The sequence below is a fragment of the Sinocyclocheilus anshuiensis genome, unplaced genomic scaffold (assembly GCF_001515605.1).
Source record: "Sinocyclocheilus anshuiensis isolate Anshui unplaced genomic scaffold, SAMN03320099.WGS_v1.1 scaffold1034, whole genome shotgun sequence".
In the NCBI taxonomy this organism is placed as follows: Eukaryota; Metazoa; Chordata; class Actinopteri; order Cypriniformes; family Cyprinidae; genus Sinocyclocheilus; species Sinocyclocheilus anshuiensis.
Window position 1 is genome coordinate 954,355 of NW_015538015.1, and position 16,867 is coordinate 971,221.

The window sequence follows — 16,867 nt, forward strand, 5'->3', positions numbered from 1 at the left end:
GGCGGGGTTCTTCTTTGTGGAGAAGAAGGATGGTTCGCTGCGCCCCTGCATTGACTATCGGGGGTTGAATGACATCACGGTAAAGAATCGTTATCCTTTGCCGTTGATGTCATCGGCCTTCGAGCTCTTGCAGGGGGCAACCATCTTTACGAAGTTGGACCTCCGCAGTGCTTATCACTTGGTTCGGATTAGGGAGGGGGACGAATGGAAGACCGCCTTTAACACCCATACGGGGCATTTTGAGTATTTGGTTATGCCCTTCGGGCTTTCTAACTCACCGGCGGTCTTTCAGGCACTCGTCAACGACGTGCTCAGAGACATGGTCGATCGGTTTGTTTTTGTTTACATCGACGACATCCTGATCTTCTCCCAGAACGAGCGCGAGCATGTCCAGCACGTCAGGCGAGTGCTCCAGCGGCTGCTGGAGAAACGTCTATTCGTCAAGTTGGAGAAGTGTGAGTTTCACGCACGGTCGGTTCCATTCCTGGGTTTTATTCTCTCGCCTGAAGGTATCCAAATGGATCTCGCCAAGGTAAGGGCTGCTGCTGATTGACCCACCCCAGATAGTCGTAGAGCGGTCCAGCGTTTTCTGGGGTTTGCCAATTTTTACAGGCGGTTCATTCGGAACTTTAGCCAGGTCGCCCTTCCTCTGACTGATCTCACCTCCACTAAGAAACGATTCTGTTGGTCAGCGCAGGCCCAAACTGCGTTTGAGACCTTAAAGAGTCGATTTATTTCGGCTCCTATTTTAACCACCCCTGACCCGTCTCGTCAGTTCATTGTGGAGGTGGATGCGTCCGAGGTGGGGTTTGGGGCAGTTCTGTCTCAGAGATCATGTTCAGACGAGAAAATACATCCCTGCGCTTTTCTTTCCCATCGTTTAACCCCCGCGGATTGGAACTACGACATCGGGAATAGGGAGTTACTAGCTGTCAAGCTGGCGCTGGAGGAGTGGCGCCACTGGTCTCGCGACATTCTGGATCGCGCTCTCATTGATCAGTTTCATCAGCGTCATGGTAAGCCCTCCGGGGACGCCAGGAGGCGTCCCTGAGGTGGGGGGTACTGTCACGGTGCAGGTGCCTTCTCGGCTTCCCCTGCGGTCTGTGTTGTCCTTTCATGTTCGGTAGCTCGTGGTCTGGGCAATCAGCGCTGATCTCTCAGCGGGGTTTTGCGGATCACGAGCTGGCTCTCCCCCACCTATCGCTCATTCCCCCACTCCCTTATATGTCTCTGCCTGTCTGTCCTTCGTCGTGAGTAGATTGTTTTGTCCTTGCTCGTGTCTTTGTGTGACTTGTGTGTGCAAGCATCAGTGTCTGACCCTCTGTTCTCCTGTGCTCAAGGACTCGTAATACGGAGATCCGGCCGCTCGAGTGGTCCGCAGTGTCTGCCGGCCAGCTCGGGACTCTCCGCTCACTTGAGCAGCAGTTAACTATTGTTTATGTTATTTTGTGTTTTGTGGCGAGAATAAAATCCCTCCTTTCTCACTACTCTGCATCTGAGTCCTCTCTCTATCCCAGGCCGTGACAGAAACAAAATGCGAGAACAGAAACAAGGTCCATATGGTGACACTACTTGTATTGACATGCCTAATAATAAAGATAAATTTATATTGAGCTGTAGACTATATATTCAGGTTTGCATTTATATACTCAAGGTTTATAAATGTACATTTTGATTTACAATTACATAGTCAGAATAATAACTTTATATTCACAATTTACATTTATATATTCAAACTAACAACTATATTTTCGGATTTAATTATATTTATTCAGACTTTTAACTATATATTCAGATTAACTCCTATACATATATTCATGATTTACATTTTTATATTCATTTTTTATCTACATATTCAGACTTATATCTATATAATGAAACTTTTCATGTATATATTCAGAATTAAAAGTGCATATTGACAATTTACATTATATATTGACTTAAAACTATATATTCAGATTTACTTCTTTATAATGATGATTATCATTTTTATTTTACAATTTGTATCTATATATTCAGACTTATAACTATTCTGGTTTACATTTAGATAACAATATATTCTATATATACTGTAACTCTGATTTACATTTATATCAGATTTACTTTACTTATATCAGTTATACATTTATATTCAGATTTATATATATATTCACAATTTACATTTATATATTCAGATTTTATATAATTATTTCCAGTTTGGCCATTCATAGTTTTGGCCTGAATTAATTAAATTATATTTGATGTTTAATATACAGTTAAGTAGATTTTAGCGTGCTACGAAGATATATAAATGTATATCTAAACTAAAGCTATACCTTTTCTAGGCATGTTCCCCGAGCTATACCTTAGGAGGTTGCTTAAGGTATACCTTCTTACATGCAACGTTACCAGGTGCTATCCATGGCTGTGGTGCTGAATTGGTTGATATCGATGGCTCGAGAATGGATTAGTCACTCTATGCAGGGGCTGCTTCAGTGTATTTAGTGAGAAAGAGGTGTTCTTTATAAAAGAAGTGTTGACTTTAAATAAAAACACATAACTCTTTCCTGTTAGAATGCAAAGAACTTGCATGAAACTTTTATTTTCTTTTTTCAACATTCATCACATCAGGGAAGAAAACCAAAAAATAAAAATATATGCCCAGAGCACTTCTCAGTGGTCACCACATAAAATACAAGGGGGAAAAAACACCTACATGAGACACTGCTTAATAATTTAACAGCTTAAAAATGAAATACAATTTATAAAATAAAAATAAATATAAAATAAAAAATTTATAAAATAAAATAAAATAAAAACATAGGCCTACACATATCCAACAGATAAATATTCTGGTAAGAGTGCTTTCCAACAAGAAGCACAGTAGTTGAAATTGCATTTATCAGGACTCGTGGGATATTATAAAAATAATCAAAATTGAAAACTAAATCCAACCCTGAATATTTTATATAATTTTGAAATGAGCGCGCAAACCCTCAACATCATGCCCAAATGTATCTCACATATAACTAACTGGCAGTATGCCTTCACTGAACTTTGAAAGGGTCATTTATAATATCATAATATATTTTCCATAGTGTCTTCATTTACTCCTTAACCAGGGTTGATTGCCCAGCAGCCGCATCACATTATTGGTGTAAATCACTTATTTCTGTTATTGGATAACCTACTCAATAAAAGCGCAACAGACAAATAAATAAATTCACTTGTTTAGCAACTTCAACAATTGTGTACACACAATAAAGGATATTTATTGTCATGCATGGTTCCCTGGAGAACATTTAACATCCATTGGACAATTTCAATGCACAAAAGGTGGAAAAGGAGTTATTTAGACAATTAAAATTGTCTTCACACTAAAAAAAAATAAAACCGTTCTTTCGTTATTTTGCTTACTTTATGTGGATCAGTGCATATTCATATTGTTATTTGGTTATTCTTCAGAGAAATACGTTAAAATGACCATTAACTTCTGGCCTGACAAAAGATTCTTCATTTTTACATGGATTGATGGCTTGTCATAAGCAAGTTACGATCTCAGCAGTGTTTGACAGGTTTGTTATATCAACTTCCATCCCACTGTGTTTGAACACACGCCTGGGGGAAAGTGTATGCATTCAGGCATGTGTATTGCAGAGAGCTTCAGACAGATTAATTAACTCAAAGAGACTCGTGGGATGGAGACTGGCCAGCATAGAATGACAGGCAGGCTGTATGCTAGCACTGCTCAGTGGAGGCATGCAGTTAATATGAAATATGCCAGTGTCAATATTAATAATGGTCAATTTCAGAGCCCCTGGTTTGGTTCTCTTCCAAACAATGCCCTGCTTGTCCATAAGGTTTGATGCTTTCTGGTTAGGTTCTCAAGGTGTGGTATGAAAAGGAAGCATTTTGTCATTGCTTTGTTCTGATTGAATCTTGACAGCATTAGGGCAGCATTTATTGACAAATCCTTAAGGAAAGAAACATCGCAAATGAGATCTCTTGTTTATTTATTTCCCCTAGACAGCAATGAGAGTAAATGGGTATAGACAGAGAGTTTTGCTGAAGTATGCATCTTCTCATATTTTCACCTACCCCTGTAAAAAAAAAGTACACTTTAGCATGAAAGGAGTACTTAAATAAATGCATACATAAAATACTTTAAAAGAGTACTTAAGTTTAAATGGAAATGTATTATAGTTTGAATTTATATTGATTGGAATTAGTTGAACTTAAAATTACTTAAGTAGGATTTAAGTATATCTTTATGGCCTGGTTTCACAGACAAGGATTAAGCCAAGTCTCAGACTAAAATGTCTGTTTGAGCTGTCTTTAGTCAAAGTGACTTGCACAGACCTATCTCAAAATAGTAATAGATTTAGCCTGTTTTGCATTAAACAAAGCTGGTTGTAAGAAGGAAGATTACAGCTAGTCTAGGACAAAACTTGAAGCTTAAAGAGGTGGGTGATCAGGTTTTTTCGAAAGCTTGATTGTGTTTGTGGGGTGCAGTGTAACATGTTCATGCGTCGTTTAAAAAAAAAACACATTATTTTAACATATTTTACCTTTATTCTACACCGCTGTTTCCATTCTCGTCAAAATGGTCTGTTGAGTTCCTGGTTCTATGAAGTCCCTCCCTCAGAAATACGAAATGGGCTGTGATTGGTTAGCGGACTCAGTGTGTTTGTGATTCGCTAACCGCCTAGTGCACATTGTCCGGAAATGTCACGCCCCATTACCATTACGGGTAGTTGCATGTTCTCGGGGGCGGGGTTTATGTAAACATTGGGGTTAGTGATGTCACAAACCTAAAAAGGAAAAAAGGACTACTTTTTGTAGTCCTTAAATAGTGATTTATTTAAAAGAAAATATCTCCCTTTGCATTGAACTCTGAGCATCGTAAATTTGCAGATGTTGTTTATGCTCTAACAGCAACATTACACACTAACTAAAGTTCAAAAAGTGAAATCATAATCAACCACCCCTTTAATCCTTCAAAGAGGCAGGCTTAACTCTTGCTTAATACTGTTTGTGAAAGAGCATTGTCCAATGGATAGCAGTAATTTATTAAATGACTTTGATAACATACAGTAGCTTTTCGAGATTCACATTCATAATTACAAAGAAAATGCATTGGAGATCATTTCTTTGCTTGAGTGTTCTGTGTCCTAAAGTGGAAGGCCTTTACCCATTGTCTTCAAGTTCTGCTCACTTTGAACTTTTGGCATCTGGAATCTTTCATCATGAAACCGGTGATTTGTGTGATGCCAGTGAAGCAACTGTTTGAGGTTCACAAAGTCTGCAGGGCCATTTGTGAACTGAGGACTTATTACATCACGTTTCCTGATGCTGCTGGCCAAACCAACTATAAAGTGCAATTCTATGAATATGGGCACTTTTCAGAAGTGATTGGCTATATAGATGGATGTCATGTTCCCTTCCAGTGTCCATCAACTCTGATGCTGAGTACAAGAACAGTAAGATATGGTTTTCTTTTATTGTTCAGTGTATATGCACTCCTATTTTAGAGATTTCAAAGTGTAGAAACCTCTAGAAAGGTTCAACTCACTATCTAAGGATTTTTCTCAACTCTTCATTGTGTGCTTAGTTTCAGAGAACAACATAGTGGATTGCTACTAGTAGATATGGTTAGAGTAACTTTTCATTCGCTCCATACATAAATCCCACAACAGCTGAGCAACAAAGATACAACAGAGCTCATATCAATACGAGAGGGATGGTCGAGCACGTGCTTGGAGTATGGAAAACATTGATTCCAGTGTTTACACAATACACTTTGTCTCAAGCCAAGAAGGTGCTGCAAGGTCATCATCGCTACAGCTGTGCTGCACAACTAGCATTACATTTAATGGAAGATCACTAACAAGCAGATTTTCCCATAGCCAAATTTAAGCCACGGTTATAAAAGCTACTTAAATGTCCTAGTTTAACAAGTACACATTAAGGCCTACTCCTGGCTTAATCTATGCCGGCCTACGAAACCAGCCATAAGTCATGAAAATGTACTCTCTTTAAGTGATCTTTTTAAAAAATAAAAAGACATATTTTAATAATAATAATAATAATGACGTTCACTACAAGTGGACATTCAATACAATTAAGAACACCTCTTCTTCAGAAGATTTTTCAATAATGTATCAAACGGTGTGAGGACATCATGAAGTCTACAGTCAAATAATTCTGTATGAACTGACATGTCTCATCAAATTCTTCCAATTCACAAGAACTTTATAGCTCCATAATCTCACTGTATGTCAATGGCTGACTCATCTGTGTCTATTTTAAGTTCTCATAAGGAATCTGAGACAACATTAAAGGCGTCATATGATGAGAGTTCAATTTTTCCTTTCTCTTTGGAGTGTTACAAGCTCTTGGTGCATAAAGAAGATCTGTAAAGTTGCAAAGACTAAAGTCTCAAATCCAAAGAGATATTCTATATAAAAGTTAAGAGTCAGCCACGCCTACCCTAAAACAGTTCGTTCTAACACGCCCCCACATATCTACGTCATGATGTGGGAAGATTTAGGGCATCATCACAATATGGTAAGGGGCGTAACGTTTCCGTCACACGCTTGAGGTATTCGGCCAATCATAACGCACTGGGTAGCTGGCCAATCACAGCACACCTCGCTTTTCAGACCGATGAACTTCATTCGCATGACGCATTTCAGAAAGGCGGGGCATAGAGGAGAAACAATAATGTACAAAAGTGAAACTACTTTGTTTGGCCTTCCACGATATCTGCTTCGTCATGCCTAGAGCCTAAAGCTGATCCGTGCTGGTTGCTGAGGAAATACAGTCATTCTGTCATTATTTACTTACCCTCATTTTGTAGAAAACACATTTCTACTTTGGAATAAACACAAAGTAAAAAAAAAAAAATAAAAAAAAAAATGCCTGACCTATGCCTTTGTTCAGCCTTCTGAATGTGACAGCTTTTTGTGAGGAACAGATGAAAATATCCACTGAAAATCTTGCCTTGCTAAAATGTATCCTAATCTATTAAAGACCCAACCCATTAATTATTTAGGAGTGTTTCTAGTACCTTGTACGTGATGGCAGTTTGGAAATTAATGTCATATTGCGTTTGGAAATAACATACCACCTGCACTAAAACCTACCCTAAACATAGCCGATAGTGTTAACAAAAGCAAAAACAAAGCAACCAAGCCATTTTACAAGTCTTTGATTGCTTTTAACAAGTGAGTGTGACCTGTACCAGGTGAGCTACCAAGCAAGTTTGCTATGATCCATACATATGGATCTGGTTTTGTGATTTACTATGATAAAATAGTTTTGAAGTCATAAAATAGTATTGTGCAAAGAACCGCACAAAAATAAGTCTTTATTAATCAATAATCAGCCCATGTAATCACAATTTGTGTTGTTGGTATTTTCTGCCACTTTTATTCATTTCAGCTGGAAACTGCAGTGCATTGCATGTATAGGTACGTTTTTCCAATGACCCTATGTTGCATTTCATATTCTTGCTGCTCTCTCTATCAGATATACAGGTTAGAATTGTAGCTTTGTGGCCATTGTAGGGTTACTGTGAGTGAACTAAAATATCCCCTGGTGCCACTTCCTAATATATCATTTAATTAAGCCCATCAACCAAGAGGACAAATATGAAAACCTATTATAATGAACAGTCTCTATGGAACAATGAGCATCGGTCCCGATCCTGACATAGTGATCTCATCTTCTGTTTATCAAGCCCCTGTATCTCATTCATCAAACCACCCCTTCTCATTTCTGCCCATTGATTTAGCAACACATTCATAGATGAGCTTCTATTCTAGGATTCCAAATAACAGCAGGCCATTGCTTTGACCCCACAGTCTCAGTCAGAGCTGTTCCAGAGTCCCAGCAAATGGTCATATCATCACCATAATCAGCTCATTGTTTTCTCTCGTGGTGGTCTTTAGTTTAAGACTGCTGCCAAGTCACCGCAGACCATCCCATACAGTCTCTGGATCAGCTGCTGCGCTTGGCCTTTTAAAGCCAATCCTGCCGAGTGTCCAAATGTCAGCATATACGCAGACCTTTCCTCTGTGTGTAAGTGTGTTTTTTGTTTGTACATGTGTGACAGAGATCGATGCAGCTCGCACAATCTTTACCATATGCACAGCTCTTCCTGAAACATTAATACTTGTGTGCCATATAAGGATGCACTGCTTCTGTTGTACTGTATTCACAGTCAGGCCTGATTGTTTCGTGACTGCTGTGAAGGGCTGTTCAAGTCTGTGGTGTGATAAAGGCTCTCTCTCTCTAGTGTAGTTTTTTCAGGCACTTGCTGACTTTGAGGAGCGACACTCCTCATTGATTGGCTGATCATTAATTATTTTTTTATGTCATCTTTTTTGATGCGGTAGCAGTTTTTCAGTTGCAGCGTTGCCCTGTTGGCTGGAGATTTCAACAGTGTCAGCATGCACACTCACACACATCTTCAGACGCTGCTTATATATAATTTATCCCACAATCCTGTGTGTACATTCAGATAATTCAAGTTTAGGTGGCTGGATAATACACTGTTAAGCTTTCTAATGGATTCTACCTGTAGTAAAGAAAAGAAAAATCACCACTGACATCTCTTTAATATCTCAATAGTTCCCATAGGACAGGAATGAAATCAATTGGAGAACAATTGGAGAGCAGACTAGTCTTTTACTAGTCTTTCTCCTGAGAAACAGACCGCCTCAACATTTCTCAAACTTTCCTTTGCCAAGATACCAAAATTTGTAACCAGAACTCATGTATCTCACAATAAATAAATTTTCCCCAAATAACCAGTGTGAGAATTGTCAGAGAACTTTCGCTTTGTAAAGCTTGTGAAAAATAAGTATAATTTGATTAAAAAAGAATATACTTAAGTGTGAACTGAATGTAATATTTTTGAACACTTAAATGCATGTTATTTCCAATTAAATGAAAATGTATTATAAAATATATTAAATGTATAAGAAATTCAATTAAAAGTGCTTATTTGACCCATTTAAGTAGGACTTAAGTACATCATTATTTGTTAATTCATAATTATTTCTATTGTCAAATAAAATATACTTTAATGTAATTTGAATTGAAATTTGTATGTTGTGTATTTAAATGTATTTGTAATTACCTATTTGTAATGAAGTTATATAGTGCATAAAATATATTAACTTTAAATGTATTATCAAATAACATATTACAGTGAAAACTATAGTCAGGTACTTTTCAAGTGCTTTAGTATGTTGGTCAACACATCAAAATAAGAAATAATTAGAAAAGATTATTAAAACCTGACAATTTATGAAAGTTCTTAAAGTAAAACATTTGATTTGACATTATTAGAAAGTACACTTTTTAAAAGTGCTATGACTGTGCTATGACCATTGACACAATTATACAAATAAGAGACTTTATATTCAGTTGGATCCAGCTGAGGCAGTGCTTATGCATGCATGTCTTCATGCCTGATTGTATTAGAGATAGGAAGGAAGGATACAATTCCTTTCAGCTCTGAGGTCTTTGTATGTGAGAGGAATTGAATTCATGGAGTAACTCTGTGTGAATGAAAGTGTGTTGTGTGTGAGAGAGGGTGGGGAAGAGAGAATGGAAAAGATCGTGTTACTGCTGGCCTTCTGTGCCAAATCTCAGTTATCATTGTGGCTGTGCATATTGCAGTGTGAATTATCCGAGAGGTGAGGCGTGAGTAATTCAGGCAGTACGACCTGCTGAATTCTCGCTGAGAATTCTGGGACATACTCGGCTGATGGATAGCGGCTGTTTCATTCCGTATGCTTTTTTCTAAACTTGCTAGTGTTTTCCTTCATGAAAACTGTATTGCTCAGAGATTGTTTCTTCTACTGTTTCTGTGACTATAGGGCTATAAAGAAATGTGAAAGCAAAATAAACAGAGTTTCTTTACACTGTTCAAAAGATTAAGAGAAAACTGTTTAACACACTGGATTCTGGAATCAGACTGTAATAAAAATCTCTGACTAGTCCTTGTAAATGTTGAAATTACCTTACTTCCCCATTATAAATCATGACTGCCCTAATAAGGATTTTAAGAAACAATAGATTTATTTGGATGGTAACCGTTTCTCATGACATCGTATTCGTAACTCATGTATTCGGATGACGATTTATTTATGGTGGAGGAGGGATTTCTGTGATCCTATGAACCCAGGAAAGTGCTGGTCAATCACATGATCAACTGTAAGCAAAATGTCTGTTATTGTTTGGAAAATTTATAAATTCATATTTAATTTAATAATAAGAAAATAATATAATATTTATTATTTGATATTTAAATATCCCATTTAAAAACTGAAAATTGACATTCTATATTTTAAATAACTTTCTGTCTCTCAAAATGCTGGATGTAATTTCAAAAGTGTGGAAATGAGCAGAAATAAGTTAATGCAAACTCGTTTAGATAAGTTAAACATTTTACCGAGCTACTTGTTCGACTAGCCCTAATTTATATAATTGTCTACAATAAATATTGTAACTGTGACGAGACAGTAGCTTGAGGATCCATCTGCAGTTTATTAGACACAACCAGTACAAGGCAGGGAAGTAGACAGTAATAACCAACAGTACACGTAATCCAGCGAACGGGCAGAGAATCGGGGCCGGCGGCGAGCAATCACAGTACATAAACAGGCTAAAGGGGTCTGGGCTGGCAGCAAGAATCAGAATCGAGATAAACAGTCCAGGTCAATACACAAGCAGGTAGAATCACAGAAAACGCTCAGAAATGATCACCGGGGCAAATCAAGACTTCGCACTGAAGAGCAGATAAGAGTGCCTTAAATAGGTGTGTGAGTGTGTGAGATAATTGAAGACAGGTGCAGGGTGATCAGTACCAGGTATGAAGGCTGATGGGAGTTTGAGTCTATCAGACACAATGTCCTCGGATAGGCCATAGAACCGGAACACATAGTTACATAGTGTTTCAGAAGTTTCAAGAGCGGAAGGAAGTTTAGGCAAGGGAATGAGACGGCAGGACTTGGAAAAGCGGTCTATGACTGTGAGGATGGTGGTATTTCCCAGTGAGTTGGGTAGGTCCGTGATGAAGTCTATAGCAATATGGGACCATGGACGTTGGGGTATTGGAAGTGGTTGAAGTAGGCCAGCGGGTAATTGGCGTGAAGGCTTGGATGTGTTGCATGCCGTGCAATTGTTCACAAAGGTGACTGTGTCCTTAGACATTGTAGGCCACCAGAAACGATTTCTGAGAAGGTGGAGGGTTGTTGTGATACCTGGATGCCCCGAGCTGGGGTTGTCATGAACTTGATGCAGGAGTTTATCTCTGTGCTGTTCTGGGACGAACGTGAGTTGTGGAGGGCATTCAGGAGGAGGAGGATGTGTGGCGTTAGAGAGATCCATCTCAGTCAAAATGTCCCATTGGACTGGTGCGACAAGCAGGGTTTCAGGAATAATGTTCTCCTCCATGCTGGTATGATCACTCCCCTCGTTAAATCGTGACAGAGCATCAGCTTTGGCGTTTTTGGACCCGGGTCGGTAAGTGACTGTAAAGTGGAATCGGGTAAAGAATAGAGCCCATCTAGCCTGTCGGGGATTGAGCCGTTTGGCCGATCTCAAGTATTCTAGGTTCTTATGGTCAGTTAGAACAGTGAATGGATGTACTGCTCCCTCTAGCCAATGGCGCCACTCCTCCATGGCTGCTTTCATGGCCAGCAATTCACGGTTTCCCACATCATAATTTCGTTCAGAGGATGATAACTTCCTGGAGAAGAATGCACAAGGGAACATTTTGGCTGATGAGCCGTGACGTTAACTCTTTCCCCACCAGAGTATTATTTTTATGTTGCCAGCACCAGCATTTTTGATCATATTCACCAATCTTTCATGAATCCCAGTGTATTTTGTTGTATGAATATGTAAACAGTCAATATAGCTGTTTTTTTTCTCCCAAAACACATGAGTGTGAGTAAGTTCCACACTGTTTTTGGATCCGAATATGCTGTACTAGTTTTAGAAGGTCCATAACAGCGCCCCCTACCTAGTGGTGGAAATGTCCAAAATTCACTGGTGGCACTCTAGCTTGCAAGGGGTAGGGGGAGGAGGGGGGTGATAATGTAAGCATTATTAATGAGCCCTTGTATTTAATAAAAAGGGAGAATTATTTAAAAACACCATTTAAAAAAAAAAAGGTTAGTTTTTAGGGTTTTTTTTAAATTAGCAGCAGTCAAAAATTTAGGAGCACCTTCTTCTGATCAATGACAAAAATTTACCTTCACTTTATGAGGCGATATTTGACTCCTTACAGTGATTTGCAGGGGCTCCTTTGTAATGCCATTTTTTTCCTAACCTTATTAAATGTGTCATCTTTTATGTCAAATTTGTACATTTATTTTTACTTTTATTTTTTTCAACAAATTGTTTGAGGCTCAGAAGTGTCATGAATGCATTCAATGCATTTAAATTCATAACACAGCTTTAAATATAAAGTTTTTAATATATAAATATTAAATGATTTTAAGAACTGAAATTATACTTTAAAATGAAAATAAAATGGCCAGTAGGTGTCTTTGTCACTGACTCTTTCATTCAGTTGATTTGTTAAAATGGCTGATTTATTCAGGAACGAAGCAAGTGACTGTCCTTGTGAATGGGTGATTGAATCATTGACTCACTAGATTTTCAGATTTTCTGCAAAAATCTCGGTTCATCTGAGATAATTTACCTGAAGCAGTCTGCTTTCACAATCTGTTCTGTGAGGAGTAGAATGCGCACCGATGGAGAAAAGCATTTCTATTGGCTGCAGTCTGCAGGTATTATGGCTAATCACAAAAGCTGACATTGTGCAGCTAACCATAGACAAAAATATCCCACTACGTTTTACTACATTTATGAGCAGAACTCGGATCGCTTTCGTAGGCTATTGAATGGATAAAATATAGAATTATCTTTCAATTTTTAAAAAATCTAACCAGCTGGAAGTTCTTCGAAATTCTTTCCCCGGACTCCAGCCCCCTCGTCCCCCCATTTCCAGCCCTGCCCCTACCATATACGAGTGAAAATTCATCAATGGTAAGGAAAGAGTTAAAAATTGATTTAAAGGGGTCATATGATGTTGCTAAAAATAACATTATTTTGTGTATTTGGTGTAATGAAATGTGTTTATGCGGTTTAAGGTTCAAAAAACACATTATTTTGTTACACCTTCTTTCTTTGCGTGAACATTTGGGCGTTGTTATGCATATTTTCCCACATCGTGACGTAGACATGTGGGGGGCGTGTTAGAACGAGCCGTTTTAGGTAGGCGTGGTTGACTCTTAACTTTTATAAAGAATATCTCTTTGGATTTGAGACTTTGGTCTTTGCAACTTTACAGATCTTCTTTATGCACCAAGAGCTTGTAACACTCCAAAGAGAAAGGACAAATTGAAATCGCATCATATGACCCCTTTAATGGCAAAAGTTTATGTACTGTTTATATGATGTTTTGTAAACAGTTTCCAGCATTTCATTAATACGTGTCCATAATTAAAATGTGTGCACATTATCGCACATTACAGTAAGTAATTAGTCTTGGAATTTGTATGCGGGTGGTGGGAGAAAAACACTATGATTCTGGATTCAGACAAAAATAAAATCACTGACTAGCCCATGTAAATGTTGAAATTACTATACGTTCCCATGAGAAACAATTATCATCTAAATAGGGCTTATTTCTTCACTTTTGAGGAAAAAAAAAAAAGTGTCCTGCCTGTCCGGTCCTGTCCGTTTTCCCCAGCACACTTGTATAATACCTCTCAGTTCCTGGTTATCAGCTCCACAGCCATGGTTTTGCAAACGTCTGGTTAATCTACCCTCTCCGTTTTTGCCCTTTTAGATTGTGATCAGTGAAGTCTCTTTGGTTGGTTTAGCTCCTCCTGACAAACACAATATTGGCCACTCTGACATTCCCAATGGCCCCTGTGGGTCCAGAGGCTTAAGCACTATAACTCTAAGTACTAAGATCTGCCACTGGGTCATCCACTCTCTTATCGATTGATTCTGCCTGCTCCAGTAATGTGCTAGATGACCGTGTTTACCAGGATTAACCTGTTGCAGAGTGGACTGTAGAAGCGTAGCAGGAATAAGTCTCTATTTTTCATACAGAGATGAATTTAGCCAGCTTTCACACAACAAAATGACAGATTTAGCCAAGTGGTGTTTGCTAAGGCCTACTGTTATTTTTCAGTATACCTATCAGAATCACCTGGAAGTACAGTGAAAACCACTAAGAACACCTTAGCGTGGTGGTTTTACATGGTAAATCATTTTCTTCAAAAAATGTTAAAAATCTAGTTTACTCTTGCTATTTGAAGCATAACTCATTACAAACGAATAAAGCAGAAACAAGCATCATTATAACAAGAGCTGCTTATTGCATCATTCACAATACCATTAGCATGACCCAAGACTAAAATGCACTAGCGTCAGCATTTGAGAGAATGACTCCATTAGTCCTGGCACAACCTAGAATAAAAGCCGCACATTGAAAACGAAATGTTAGCAGAGCAAACCTGCAGTTGCATTCAGAATTGAGCTTTAATGACGGTGGAGTCCTTACGGAATGCACTATGATCGCTCACGCCTACTAATAATTGTTTAGACAGTCCAATTTTCCCGTGTAGTGGCATCATTTTCTTCACAGAGGCTTCTTATCTGCCCAATAGCAGCATGGAGGTGAGGATGAAAGGATTGGTGTGACATTTAGGTAAAGAGCAGCCATCACAGTAGGGAGCTTTTGAATAAAGGCATATATAATAATAAGTATAGGTCATATAATCATACAGCCAGGATGTGCATGTCCTTATAAATCAATAGGGTGTGTGGAACGCAATTTTAAGGGATATAGCAGATGGCTTTTGGTAGAAACAATGGCTGTGATCTTCACATTGATGCTTCACCAGAGAAAAGTCTAGCATAAAACTGATGGAAATGGGCTAGGAAAATTTTATCCAACACTGAAAAGCGGATGATTATTTTCATGTCATGGTCCATAACTAAATGTATACAATTTTTCCAAACAAAGAAAATGAAAATATATTATACATATTTTTCATTTGTTTATATGTTTATATGCTACAAGTATATTTGCATTTACAATATACTAAGATTTGTAATGTTTTTAAAATAAGTTTCTTACTCACCAAGGCTGCATTTATTTGATAAAAAATACAGTAAAAACAGTAATATTGTGAAATATTATTACAAATAAAATAACTGTTTTCAAATGGAATATATTTCAAAATATAATTTATTCATGTGATGGTTAAGATTATTTTTTTTTAGCAGCCATTACAGTCATTACAACTGCTTCAGTGTCACATGATCCTTCAGAAATCATTATTATAAGCTGATTTGGTGTCCGGTTATTATCAGTTATTATTGGTGCTCAATTATTATTAATGGTTATTTAATATTATCAGTGTTGAAAACAGTTTTGCTGATTAATATTTTTATTGAAACTGATATGCTATTTTTTTCAGGATTCTTTGATGAATAGTAAGTTTTCAACATAATGATAAGTTATGATAATAATAAGGTATGTATCTTGAGCACCAAACCAGCATATTAGAATGATTTCTGAATGATCATGTCACACTGAAGACTAGACTAATGATACTGAAAATGACATTTCAAAATAAATAATATAATAATAAAAAATATTATTTTAAATTGTAATAATAATTCACAATATTACTGTTTTTTACTGTATTTTTGGTCTTTTGGTTTTTACTGTATTTAAGCCTTGGTGAGCATAGAAAAACGTTTTTTCAAAACCATTAAATAAATCTAGTACTTTAGTGTACATCACAGCATAATAATGTACATTGAATAGTAGGGCAGATGGATAAATATTCCTTCTGGAATCTGCTATAGAAAACAAGTATGCTGCCAAAACAAGAAAAAATCATCAGGGATGCCTCTGGTTTATATAGCCCTTCAAAAATGCTGTTTAACCTGCAATCACACTAGACTTTGTGAACAAAATATTCCTTTGGACCCCAAAAGACAGCCAACTGTGCAGCTTTAAAGGAACGTTTCATTCAAAAATTAGAATTCTATCATTATTGCTTCACCCTTATGCCATTACAAATCTTTTTGAATTTCTTTATGCGTAACACAAAAGGAAAACAAATGAATGAATATCCAGCTGAGTGAATAGAAGTATACTGTGACTCATTTTAATGCAAATAAAGCACCCAAAGGGGATTTGCTGTTTCATTTGCTCATCATTTTCAGATGCAAAGTAAGGTTGTGTATCTACAGCATGCCATTTTCGCACACACACACACACACAAACAAACACACACACACACACACACACACACGTAGCAACACAATATTGCCAACCCTTTACATTAGCACTAGGTTGTAGAAAGGTTTTAATAGTCACTTTAATTGGTGGAACACATAATTAAATATCCAATTTCGACCAATACTGCATATCAGCCAACACTCGTAATATAGGCCTATTGCATCCCTAAAATAGATCCTGTGCTTATGACTTGATGCTGGTAGACGACTTTGCCTCTATTTGCTGTTGGAAAATTTCCATTTCGAATTCAACCTTTGCTTACATCAGCATCACTGACCTAACCAGTCGGTTGCCTTGAGTTAGATCTGCACCAGTCCTGAGGATTCCATGTCTCAGCTCAGATATCAGGATTCATTACATATCATCCTCTCAACTGCATGCTTTTGGGAGAAATTATATCATCTTCTTGTCTGCGTGGGATATGAGCACTCACAGAATATCAGAAAGTGCGCATGTAGATATGTTCCCTTTCAGTCGGTCACTCTCGACGTCACGTCGGATGACCGACGAATTGGGATCTCGCTTAGAGAGACC